Raw genomic sequence first — 14,343 nt, forward strand, 5'->3', positions numbered from 1 at the left:
TCAATCATGTCCCCAATGTCTGGAGTGTGTGATATATCAAACAATACTACAATGTTTGGCAAGTACTCATCCTATTCGGCTAAAAATAGAAGGGAACAATCAACTTGTTGAACTAAAATGAACTCTAAAAAAGAAAGAGGTTGAGAAAATGACTCAACACAAGTCTTAGGAACCACTTTGGAAGAGTGAAGCATACATAGGTTCAAGAGACCAAACCTCTCCTTAGAGTTTTGATCCACTATTGATACATGAGAGGTAGGACTAGTTAATGGAACTAGATGCTCAAAAGGAGAAAAATGAGAGAACTCATATAATTAAGATTCATGATCAACATTTCCAATTGCAATAAGATCTCTACAATGAAGATCTCTGATGAGCACTAAACTAGGGGTGAAATCAACTATCTTGCATGTCCCATTATAAGTAATCTGGTAAATAGAAAGGAAGTTGGAAGATATTGAAGAGACACAAAATATTACTAAATATGCCATCATCAACCTCAATAGAACCATTTTCATTAACACTCATGTAAGTGTTATTACCAATCAAACTCTATGGAAAATAATGATGCTAAGAAAAAGAGAACATACCTATAGATGATGCCATGTGATGAAATGATCCTAAAGAAGCCACCTTGAGGATTGAAGATGTGTTGATGCAAAGAGAGAATGGATTTTCATCTTGTCTTCACCATGTGACATAGAAGTTGACCTGAAATATGTAGGTCTTGAAGTGGTGGAAGAGGATGCATTGGATAAAGGCAACAAAATATGATTCTTCCGAAGAAGTTCTTTAAGCTCATGAATTTACTTTGCATAACATTAATGCTCATTATGTCCCATCTTGATGCAATAAGAACACTTGGGATTGTCCTTCTTAGATGAAGACCTCTTGGAAGAGGTGGAAGAATCAAAATTATTTACTTGAGACTAAATTTGGTTGAGTATACTATGCACCTCTATTATTCTATTTTTATTCTTTTGTTTCCTTGTAGATGTATAAGTTTGAGCAAGCAAGACTTGCCATTTTGAATGAAAAATTGAATCAAGCCATGATATATTGGTCTTCTCCTTTGTGAGACACTAAAAAACATCTCAAATGAAGGCATAGTGAATGTGGTACCCAAAGCATCCATGGTGGAATAAAAGAAGGAAGGAAACAATTAAAGTTGGCCTTGAAGCTTTGACATAATCTAGAAGATGCATTCCTTGTTAGTCTTCTCCTTGCCACAACACTATAGTAGTGATTTTATGGATTTGAACTTCTCCAAAAAGTATTGAATGGAAGGAAAGGAATTAGGCACCAATGGTGTGAAATCTATCTCAAGATAAAATGCACAAAATGCATTAATACCCATAGAAATTTGCCTCAAATTTGAGCCACATAGCCCTAAGAGTTGTGCAGGAATCAATAGGAAATTAGAGACTCCCTAAAACATATAGCTCATTCAAGCCAATTGCCTCATCCATCTTATCCCTACACTGAATGATCTCAAATTGGCGAGTCCAATTGGAATGGGTCTCATGTAAAAAAGACCATAAATCCATAGACCTAAGCAATCTAGTCATTGTGGTCTTATAACTATTACAGTTATGGGGTTTCAATTTCTCAATAGATTTGTCCACCATTGGAAATTGGTTTTTTTATTAGCCTAGGGTTAGGGAAATATAGGAATCTAAAAGATGGGGATTTCGTACCCTTGCCAATAGTAAGAAAAATGAACCCTTTGCATTAGTTGAGAAATCAAAAAATTAAGAAATGACAAAAACGAAGATTATTGAGTACTTGGTAAATATTCTAGAAAAATTGAATTGTGATCTAGATAAAGGACTTGACAAGCTTTCTGTTAGTATTTGGTTTTTGAAAATGGAGTTCAAATGTGCAAGATATGGCCCCAAAAGTGTGAAACCAAATTTTTGACTTTGGAGGCCTGGTACAGAAAAAAATAAAGTATAATCTAATAAAATTGCCTACACCATTGGATTGGCATCGAAGCTAAATTTTTGATGATATATTGTTTGCACGATTCAAAGGCTATATGACCATGTTATGGCCAAATCAAATTGCATGTCAATTAGGGAAAAATAAGTTCTAAATCCTTGCACATGCATGCTCATACTACTGACCAAAAAAAAAAAGGTTCCTAGGAAAAAAAATTGATCACCACAAAATTTTTAGGTCGCTGGAATTTCGTCATGACTAAATTTAGTGGGTACTAAATTAAGCCCAAGTGCTGCCAAAAATAGCGCCAAAATTTTGTTGATGCAAGCTAACATGACCTACATGTGTAGGTTAAAGAGAAAGGTATGGAGTGTGCCAAAAATTAAATTGCCCTCTTTGATTAAAAATTGAATGGATTTTTGTGGAAAAAATTGCAATGTTTAATGGAAAAGAAATTCTGATTTTTTTTTGAAAGCACTGGTTGTGGTGAATTTTTTTGTGTTCACGCTTGTAGCTTTGACCATGCACTTGCATATGGACCATACACTATACAGATCTAAATAGTGGTATAAAATTTTGTACTGGGTAAAAAATAAAATCAACTGCACCATTTTTCATTATTTGATAGGCAATTTGAAGGTTCTTAATTTCTCTAAGTGTAATGGTGAGGTTGATTTCACCCCAAAGTGCCTAAATTTTTTGTTGACCTCAAGAGTTTTCCTTGATTTTTGTTCTCTCAATCGAATTTACCTGAAACTTCAATTTCTTGGAATTTGATGAAATGATAGTTAATCTCAAGGTTTTGGGAGGCTAAGAATGCAATGGTAACCTTGGGTTGAGCCCAATAAGCATAGAAAAAACACTCAAGGTTTGATCCATCAATCATGTAGATAGGAACTTAACAAATCTAATACTCTCATGCCATGTAGAAGTTGATGATACAAAAATAAGAGCCTAAAATCACTTGCAATTAAAACACCTATCACACAAGAGAGATCAAGCAAAGATAATATGCTCCATAACAACTTGAGAATTTTGTATTGATTGCAGACAATAATATTGGAGATACAATGCATAAAGTATTTATTTATCTAAAAGAAGAGATATACTAATCCTAAAATTAGGAGAACTAAATAAAAGCAAAGAAGAGCTACATAAAACTCAACTACAACTAAACTAATGTACCACTAAGTGAGCTTTAAGATAGAAAAGAATAACTCTAGATAAAAAATAACTTAAGTTTAGCTAAAGTTAAAAACTAATTAAAGGACATAATTAATAAATAATTAGATAACTATCTAATTACTCCAACAAATCTAAGTCAGAGAAGGCTACTCTTTAAGAAGCTCATAGTGTTTATCAAATGTTGAATTGTGTGGTTCCATCAATATACCTCAAAATATCCTTTTCTTATTTTTAATGAATCTCGTGAGGATCATAGGAAAAGAAAGGGACAATCCAAATAGTGAAGGCAATATTAGGATGAGCATGTGTTAAATACAAAAGACTATGTAAACTAATTATTTGTACAAAGTAACATCAACACTTGGTGTGGTGCAATTGGTAACCAAATTAACACCAAAGTAAAATAGTTAGGGAGTAGGATTACTATCATCCATGAGCTCAAATAATGAAGAAACTTAGTTTAATATTTACAATGGTATATAAAAATCCTCTTAGTAGATTGTATGACATAAAGACCAATAAAATAATATAGAATCATGAGATTGGTCATGTTAAAGTGTTGGTGATATATATATATTGAAGCATGGATGAGGAGCTACTAGTTAGAATAAATCACCTATATAAAATAGTAGCTTCAAAATCCCATATCCATGTAACTAAGTATGATTTCAGTGGAATTGGGTCAAACTAGAAATAAGCAACAAGCCAATCTTCTCATAAAATGAATGTAAAAGTGTAATGATTAGGGTTTCACCCAATGATGAAGTAAATCCAATAAATTTTTTCGTAGAGGCCACATACATTAAAGAGGGGTGAATCCAATAAATCTAGCTTCAAATCAACAATGATAGGGTTGATAATTCTGAGTAGATTAACTGGTTAAGATTTTATTCCCTCTTTTTAAGTTGAATTGTGAAAATATTGAAATTAGGGTACATTACTGAAATTGAAGCAATTATGCATAAACAATGAGCTTTATTTGTCAGACAGAGCCATGAACCTAGATCTGAGCAATATGTGAGTGTTCAAATCTATTACAAAAAGGTCATCCAGAATTGTCAAGACCAGAATGTTCGCTGCTTTGGTCCTTCATGTTGTTCGCCATCCAAAAGAGAATTTGTTCATCTTTATAAATAATGTTGATTTTAAGAATTAAAGCTCCATAACTTTTCATGCACATAGCAGAAAAGGAAAGATGGTTGGGAATAGGGGTTTGCCTTAGGTCAAACCCTGATTTTGGAATTAACCATGAAATAGAATTGAAATGTAAATTAATTGTTGTAATTTAAATGATTTCCTTTTGAGGGGAATGTTGATAAATGTCTGAAACACTAATGTTATACCTTTTTATGAAGTTTTGTTTTTCTTAACAAGGAATTAGTGTTTCATGTAGTCATAATAAAACATAAAACATGAATGTCATCTCCAATGCTTGAATCTTGACGTTAACTTATGCTCCAATGCTTAAAAGAAGACTAATTTCTTGCTCACTTGAATTTGAATGCTTGATTGCTTGATGGATGTGATAGATGATTGTGGGGATTGAAATGAGAGGGGTAGACCTCGTTTTATACATGATTGGATTAAAACAAATTAATTTTTTGACATGGGCTAATAGAGGATCCAAGTTCTCACCTATTTCAAATGACTGTTAAGAGACCCCAAAATGGATTCTGGACTAAAGCACTAGTGCTCTGTGGTCCCTAAGTACCAAGGTGCTAGCACTCTAGTCCTGACCAATCAAGGACATAGAAAATTGGGGGATAAAGTGTGTGTGTTCAAAAAATTAAGTTTGGTGCATGTTGTGAGTAGAATTAGGGCTTTGATCATTCCTCAAGAGATGAAAGCCAAGGTGAAGGCCCAAATGAGGACAAAATTGTAAGGGAGTACTGTGCAGCCATAACTAATGAGAACCCTCAAGAGAGTCAACCAGCTTATGCAGCAAGAGAGACACAACAAAAGCAATAAGAAAACATAACAAATTCATATAAACAGATCATATTCAAGTCATAGAACTTCTAGCAATCATCCGGTGATCATTAGATTATCATCAAAGATTACATAACATCATAATTATACCCACTGGAGCATATCCAGGTCGGCCTCAAAAGATTGCATTCACCAATGCAGGAAAATGAAACGTATAATTAGGTCAGCCCTAAGATTTAAGAAATCTTTTTGGAAAATAACAACCAAGTGATGCGGATCAGTAGGAAGGTTAGCCACACACCAAGGAACATCAAACAAGACCCAAGTTGGATCCACATGCCAAGAATCACATCGGTAATGAAGGAAAACCAACCGGTAAGCACAAGAATTATCTCGAAAACCCAGAAATAGGTAACCGGAAGTGATAACTGATCGGAGGAGAACCCAAATGAACTAAAAATATGGAATCAACCACATGAAACTGCCAGGAAACTGCAAACAAGATTTGCCATGAAGAAAAATCAACTGCCGATACATACCGGTAAGAATACTGGAACTGCATAAAGAACTAAACAAGAAAAGAAAATCTTTTTGGTTGATGAAAGATTTCTCATCAACTGGGGATGCTCCTACATCAGACAACCCAGGTAGAAAAAGATGTTCCATGAGAGGCAACTCATGAACATATAAAATGATTCAGAATGAAGATCCCATGCTCATTTCTGATCCAAACATCTTCTTTATCTACCAATCTCTGCTCTATCTCTCCCAGTGCCTCAACCGACTTCTCTAACCTTTGAATCCCTTTGGTTTTCTTTCTTTGCTTCAAATCTGCACATTCTCCCTATGTACTGCCTTCTTTCCTCTGTAACTCTGGATTTCTTCTACCACAAGACTTCATCCAGTTTGTCACCATGAGCTCTTTGTCGATCGGTTCCATCTGTCCATCAAACTCATCTATCAGATCCTTCTGCCAACTCATGTCACCTTCCACTATAATCTCTGCAACTGGTTCTATCAAATCTTTCTTCAAACCATCTCGTATAACCTCTGCAACCAGTTATATCAAACCTTCCGGTATAACCTCTGCTACCAGTTTCTTGCAACTTTTCTCAGGACTCAGATTCTTCACCTCCTTCTCTTTCTCCTTCAAAGAAATCAATGTGAACTTATGCCCATCCTTTTCAATGGTATCTAGGTTTCTTCTATAGACATAAATAGCTCCTCTATCATACTGCCAAGGTTTTCCCAACAAGACATGCCAAAAATTCATTGACACAATATCACATAAAACTTCATCTCTGAAAGACCCAATATTGAAACTCACCCAACACTTCTCCTTTATCTCTACCTTCTAATCATCTTGTAACCAACTTACCTCATAAGGACAAGGATGCTCAAGCCTCTTCAACCCAAGATTCTCATCCATCTCCTCATATATTAAATTATCAATACTTCTAGTATCTACAATGACCTTGCAACACTTACCTCCTGATTTGCATTCAATCTGGAAAAGACTCCTCCTATGAGTAGATCTGGTATCCTTTCTTCTGAACATGAGGGATTCTCCTTGCTCTAGTGCACAATCAAATCCGGTACCATTCGGTTCTTCACTTGCCACACAACTTCTTGTCATTCCTTTCTTACATTCATAGGATCTATTTTCGGTTTCTCCACACTTGAAACATTTGCCAAGAAATTCTCTACCAGTACTATTGCTACCCTTCCTTGGTGTCTTATGTTTCAGTTCTTTACTCCACTTAGGTTTTGACTCCTCTTCTTCAACCAGTTTTTTCATACTATCATTCATCTTGAATTTCTCATTTCCTTTATCCGGTTGTCTTCTTCTCACCTTCTCCTCAGCCTTCAAAGATTGCTAAGCTTCTTCAACTATTGAAACCTTCAACATACTCATCTCATCTTGAATGTTAAAAGAAATCCCATTGATGTACCATGCCACCTTTTCTCTATCCATCTCTCTATGTCTAGATCTGATTACCACCTTGTAGAATTCCTCAGTATATTTCTTCATAGTCATGTTTATTTGTTTCAGAATCTACAACTTCTTGAACAACTCCAGTTCATAGTCTCTCGATATGAACTTGGCCTTCAACCTTGCAACCATCTGTCTCCACCGGGTGATCTTCAATTCACCATTCTCCACTCTGTCTTTCTACAACTCTTTCCACCACAAGGCAACATTCTCTTTCAACTTGGTTTATGCCAACCGTACTCTATGTGGGTCCTTGACATCCTCAAACTCAAAGTAGTCCTCCAACTCTCTGATCCAATCGATCAGATCCTCTAGGTTTAGTGTTCCATAAAAGTTAGAAACCTCAAATTTATGCACTTTACTTTCTTGCACTACTTCTCTTAGGAATCTTTCCTCTCTCTCATCTTCCAATCCTTCAGCTTACTCAAGCTCTTCACCGACTTCCTCATACTCATCCTCAGAGTCAAGGTTTCTTTGTAACCAGCCAAAGCATTCTGGATTTCATTCCTCGTTTCATTATTGAAGTCTTCCATCATCTGTTACACCCTTCGGGGGTTTGTTCTCCTCGGTGACATCTCTCCTTCCACTCTGATGAACTGCCTCAACTCGGTGATCTAACTATTAGTTTCAATTGCCTCCCCTTGGTGATCTATTGAACACACACGCAACCTACCTGCAATCGACAATCTATCCACCTCAAGGAATGCCTCAATGCTCACAAATGGTTCTTCCACCAGTCGGTTCATAACTAGCTCTAATACCAATTGATGCAGCCATAACCGATGAAAACCCTCAAAAGAGTCAACCGGCTTATGCAACAAGAGAGACACAATGAAAGAAGTAATAAAACATAACAAATTCATATAAATAGATCATATTCAAGTCATAGAACTTCCAACAATCATCTGGTGATCATCAGATATCATCAAAGAACATCTGGTAGTTAACCGGTTACATGCAGGCTACAAGCCAAAAACAACCCAACCAGGACTCCAAAGATCAATCAGATCACAACATGCGAGTCACAATCCCTATTCTAAGTTCTATTTCCTTTGCCCCTACAAATGATTACATAACATAATATTTATACCCACCAGAACATATTCGGGTCAGCCTCAAAAGATTACATTCACCAATGCAGGAAAAAGAAACGTGTAATTAGGTCAGCACTAAGATTTAAGAAATCTTTTCGAAAAATAACAACCAAGTGATGCAGATCAGTAGGAAGGTCATCTGCATGCCAAGGAACATGAAACAAAACTTAAGGTGGATCCACACACCAAGAATCACGTCGGTAATGAAGGAAAACCAATTGGTAAGCATAAGAACTATCCCGGAAACCCAGAAACAGCCAACCAGAAGCAATAACTGACCAGAGAAGAACCCAAATGAACTAGAAATCTGAAATCAACCACATGAAACTGCTAGGAAACTACAAACAAGATCTTCCATGAAGAACAAGCAACTACCGTTACATACTAGTAAGAATACTGGAACTGCACAAAGAACTAAACAAGAAAGGAAAATATTTTTGGTTGATGCAACATTGCTCATCGATCGAGGATGCTCCTGCATCAAGTATGATTCAGGACACTACATTCAGCCCCCACTTTAGCAGGAGTATAAGATTAAGCATACTCTTGGTAAAGTACAAAGGTTTGCATTGAAAAGATTTCATCAAGACATCAAAGATGCAAGATACACTAAGCCCCTAGTGGACTTTAGGATCTTACTACTTCAACATTAAGATAAAAGGGACATCATAAGAGAAAGAGAAAGAATCATGACTACTAGCCTAGTAAGGTTCACTTACTATGAGTCATTAAAACAAAAATGCCAAAATTACAAAGAAAAAGGCACAATTTGCAAAGTAACATGATTATTGAGATATATGATAGTATGTGCATAAAGTGAAACATTGAGCAGAGTGTATGCCACCATGTTAAAGAGATTGCATACGTCTTATCGGGAGGGAGTAATTTCTTTAAGGTAATTACTCAATATTAAATGAAATTCATTTAATTAATTGAATCTTTCCAAGAATATCATTTTGATCAATTATCCTATTTTAATTTATTCAATATCCTTGCATATTTAATTAATTAATTAATTTGCCATTTAATCATGCAAAAGGAATTATTTTATTACAAAAGAGGAATTAATTACAGAGCAAGAGTTGAATTGAAAATAAACAAAAAGAATTGAATTGAAAGTGTAGTCACACAAATCTGTCCAGCTTAATTAAATAAATATTCGTTATTTATTTGATTAAAAATCCACTAGCCATCAATTAATTAAATTAATATTTAATTAATTCATCCCCAAACATTCTTCTATTAATTAAATAAATTATTTAATTTATTTTAATTAATTCATTAAACCAAATTCAAATCAATTAAATAAATAAAATCTATTTATTTAATTAAAATCTTCTTTTCCTCTTTTAAATAAATTAAATAAAACATTTATTTAAATCATTATCCCCCCCACTTGCATTTTCCTACAAATGCAACTTGCACACATTTATTGAAATAAATGAATTTTTATTTTAATAAAATCCTATTTTCCCTCACCCACCAAATCCACTTGCAAAATTTAATCCCCTTCTAGATTCTTCTAACCCCTTCCTAATTAGCCTAATCCATCCCCTAATTATTGTCACATTCCTAAGCAAAATGGAGTCACTTCTCAAAGACTCCAAAGTCTTTGAAAAACATTTAATGCTTTGTGTGTTCAACAAGTTAACCCCCAAAGTCTTCCAAGACCACTAATGGCTCTTACATGACCATTTATGGCTCTTACATAACCATTTATGGTTATTTCAAACTTGTCCCCCCAAACATTTATTGTTTTGACCATATTCATCCATTTCACATTTGCACAAGAGTTTATCCATTGGATAAAAGCTTTATTCTTTGAATAAAGAGTTTATTCATTCAACCAACCTTGACTCTAAATCCCAAAGTCATATCAGACATTTAATGCTTATTCCCTCTCCTCTCAACCTATCTCACATTGACACTTGTCATCCTGGGATTGGTTGAAAGCCATCACATGAATTGGAAATCATTCAATCTTGACCCTTGTTGAGATTACTCAATCTCAACCATCCATTGCTCCATTTTTTCTATAAATAGAGCCCATTTCTTCATAATCCAGATCCTGAAAACTTGTATGCATTTAAGCTATAGGCATTTTAAGAGAGAGCATTTTTAGCATAATTAACTAATATCTTGTCTTTTTGGTTAAAATAAATCATTTTAGCATCAATAGCATAGTATTAGCTTTTCATTTCACATTTGAAGCACAATACTACAATCTCAATCCTCCATAAGCATCCATAGTGCAAAAAGCTGTTGAGAGCTACACTATTTTGGAACTTGGAGAGGAGAGGAACAAGGGAGAAGAAGCCAAGAGCATGTTAGGAGGCATTTGGAGATGCCTCATCGTATTTACCTTCCTAGTTAGACATTTTATGATGATTTTGGTATCTCTTTTGATATGCTTGTGTAGGAAAGTGTTTGGTTTATGATTTCTAACACTAACAACTTGGCTTTTCTTCTTATTTGTGTTGTTATCATTGACTAACCTTGTCCACTTTGCAGAGCATCATTTGGTGAACCTGACGTGAATCGAACACCCAAAAATACCATTTTTTTTGCAAACTAACATGTATGATTTTTGAATTTGTCACACAAGTTGCGCTTCGGTGCTATTGAACACGTTCTAGTGCTACCGACACTTTCTATTTTAGCGCTATTGTTACTACAATAGTGCTATTGCCAAACTTTCAGCGCTTTTGGATTTGTTTTGGCGCTTTTGTTGTTCTTTTGGCGCTATTGAAACTCTTTTAGCGCTTTTGCCTCTCTGTCATTCCTATTCTTTCAGTGCTTCTGTTTAAATGCAGACTAGTGCTATTGCAACAGAATGTTGTAAAACTCACCTTGTAACCGAAAAATTGAAAATCTTAGGCTTGTGGAAGCCCCCCCTTGGACATAGATTTTACTAACAAAATTGTGGTTTATGCAGGTTAAAACTCACAAATTTTCCTTTGGTGCTTTTAAAACACTTGAAAACAAACATTTACTTCCATTGCAAGTTAGGATTCATCTTCATTTTGGTGCTTAAAATCAACAAACGAATTTTCTTTCCTTGCATCAAACTTAAAAATCACAAGTCACACTTCAATTTTTGGGCAAATAAAAAGAACAATCCACTTGTTTTGATTTTTGCAAAAACAAATTTTACTTCAAGCAAACGTGTTTTTCATTAAGTTGACCAAGATTTCTGAATTCTAGAGTACAAAACACATTGCCTTTGAAGTTAAAAAGAACACCATGGCTGTTGGAGCAACATCTCCAAATAGTTAGAACACATTTGAAATGGTGGATTAAAAAGAATAAGTGTCTTTCGTACTTGGCACACTTGTGCAAAAAGTCAGTCGAGTGGTCCTACCTCTAACACACACTATCCTCTCCCTTGGCTTTCGTGGTCCTAGGTGCAAGAGAAAAGTGTTAGTAACACTCAAAAATTTTATCTTTTTAAGATAGGCCTGCCAAGGGATCGATACTCTTGGGAATGACCTTGAGTGGTAAATCCTTCGAGCCGCTATAAAAATCAGGTGAGAGCAAAAGTTGTACCCTTGGGTATAGTTGTTCCTACAGTGTAACTGGCCGAAAGGACAAATGGGCCCCACCACCAGTTACAAGGCTCTTAAGTGAGTCACTGCAGAATGAACTTATGTCCAAAAATATCAAACATAACTAAACACCTTTAAGTAGTAGCCCACCTGTTCTATTGATTGAGGATATTTGCGATATAATTTAGTGCAAGAGCATAGATGGTTTTGCTCCCAGGATACTCACCATACATATTTCCTTGAGTAGAAACATAGCTTTTTGAAAAGTCACTTGTGGCTTGATAAAAGTGGTGACTCCCCTATCATAGGGATCATCTATTTGTTATGCTTGTGCAAGACTTAGTATATCACATCCTTACCTGCCATGACGGGATTCATAAGGTATGTAGTACCAAAGTCGAAGAAATATCAAGATGTGGGCTAAATTTATCACAACTGGCCATTTGACCTTAGGGATAAAAAGTGTTTGAAGTGTGTTCATTTTAAAGACCAAGTGCAAATTGAGCCGACTTCAGGCTTTGGAAATACACCTTAAAATACATCTAAAGGAAGGGTCATATACAAGTCCAAGGATTGGGTTGATCTAGACCCATACTCATTTGTGCCTTTGGGGCAACAATCTTGTGTTTGTGTGCTTGCTTTGTTTTCTTGTCAAAGAAACATCAAAAGAAAATCACTTCCCAAAAACAAAGTATTCATCCAACCAAACATCTGTCAAAACAACCAAAAACATCAAAAACAAAGTGCAAACAACAAAGAGTCAAAATTTTATGACCATTCTTCACATCTTGCAAAAGAAGAAGCGTCATCAGAATATCAACTTGAAAAGAAGACCATTGAGCTCAAAGGATTTGATCAAAAGGAGGAAATTCTTCTATATAAATAGACAAATCTTTGTCTCACATAGAGTCTTTCTACCTCACATGCGTCTCTACCTTCAAGGAAAAACAAATGAATTTGATTCAGCATCATTGAACCACAGAGCTTTTATGCAATATATAGCTCTGAGTTATCACAAAAACCAAGGAGGAAAGATTAATCCCAACTTCTTCCCCAATGTCTGTATCACCTACAACACAGCTCGAGAATTACCTCCAACACCTGAAAGGGAAGAGGTAGATTTTGTCCCATTTGTTACACAAAGTTTTTATTGAAGTTGAAAACATTTTCATCCATCATACATCATCATTTCATCATCAATCTGTCCCAACTCTCAAAAACATTAAGAGGTTCTTGTCCTAAGTTCTCTTTTTAGATATTGCTTGAAATCAAACACATCACATCACTTTTTAGATTGTTTCTACATCTAGGATAAGCTCATCCTAAGAAAAACATCTACGTAGGTTAAAACTAGTTCATGAGTGCATCCTCTCACTACTAGGTAGTTAAATTTGTAACACATCTCAGATTTCTCTACACCTTATCACATCCAATCTTATCAAACAAGCAAGCAATTCAAAGAAGGAATTTCGGTTACATCTACCTTAAAAGTGCTAAAGAAATCTACATGCAACACCATTCACCAACCATCAATATTTCATTTCATCAACAACTCATCATCATTTTCACTCAACTTCAACAAAGACTTATAAGCAAAATGGCTCAAACCTAATCACAGTCAAGGCAACGAGAAATAGAAATAGAAGAAGAAGAAGAAGAGGAAAATCTCAATGAATTCGAAGAAGCACTTGGAGGAAATGCGAATGATGAAAACCCAAGTACTCCTACTCCTGCAACAATCGAAAGGGCTCAGCATAACCCTCTCTTTAATAGATTGTTTGATGAAATACTCAGGAGCAATGTGGATGCTCACTTTTTAAAGCTCGCTCAAGAAGGAGCAAAACTCCCCTCTGACTTTGATCTTGCCCAATTAAGACAAGCATCACAAAGACAAAGTCACCATGAAGAGGAAAGAGGTAGAGATCCCATTAGATATAACATTCCTAGAGGTAACCCACCACCTCCTCCTCCAAATGAAATGGAGATGTTGTGGCAACAAGTCAAGAATCCCGCCCAACAGCTTCATAGTGGTGTCAAGACTAACCAATTCTCCCTCAATGACATTTGTCCCTATCCTTTTGATAGGAATCTTTATATGCCACCCTTTCCATGAGGATTCGAAACACCCAAATTTGAAAAATATAGAGGAAAGGGGGGTTCCCGTGATCATGTCTGAGAATTTCATTCCGCTTGTCTTGAAGTGGCATATGAAGACACATACCTAAAGCGCCTTTTTCCCCAAAGCTTGGGAGGACCAACCACATCATGGTTTTCCTGACTATCAGGTGGGATTAGAACATTTGAGGAACTCATCCAGAAGTTCCTAGCTTATTACTCCCATAACATTGAACGCGACATCACCATGGCTGATTTGTGCAACACCGAACAAAAACCAGGTGAACTATTCTTAGTATTCCTGCAATGATGGTGCCAAATGTCTAGCAGACATTCTCTTCAGTTACCTGAATGAGAACTAGTGGAAATATTCATTTCCAACTTAAACAAAGAAATGGAATTTCACTTGGATGTCAAAGACACAGACTCTTTTAATGATATGATCACCAAGGGTTTGAAGTGTGAACAGGCACTCATCAAAATCTATAATGAACCCAAGGATGGTCCTCGCCCATGCTTCAATAGCGATAAACCAAACTTC

This window comes from Cryptomeria japonica, chromosome 4 (genome assembly GCF_030272615.1).
Source record: "Cryptomeria japonica chromosome 4, Sugi_1.0, whole genome shotgun sequence".
Classification (NCBI taxonomy): Eukaryota; Viridiplantae; Streptophyta; class Pinopsida; order Cupressales; family Cupressaceae; genus Cryptomeria; species Cryptomeria japonica.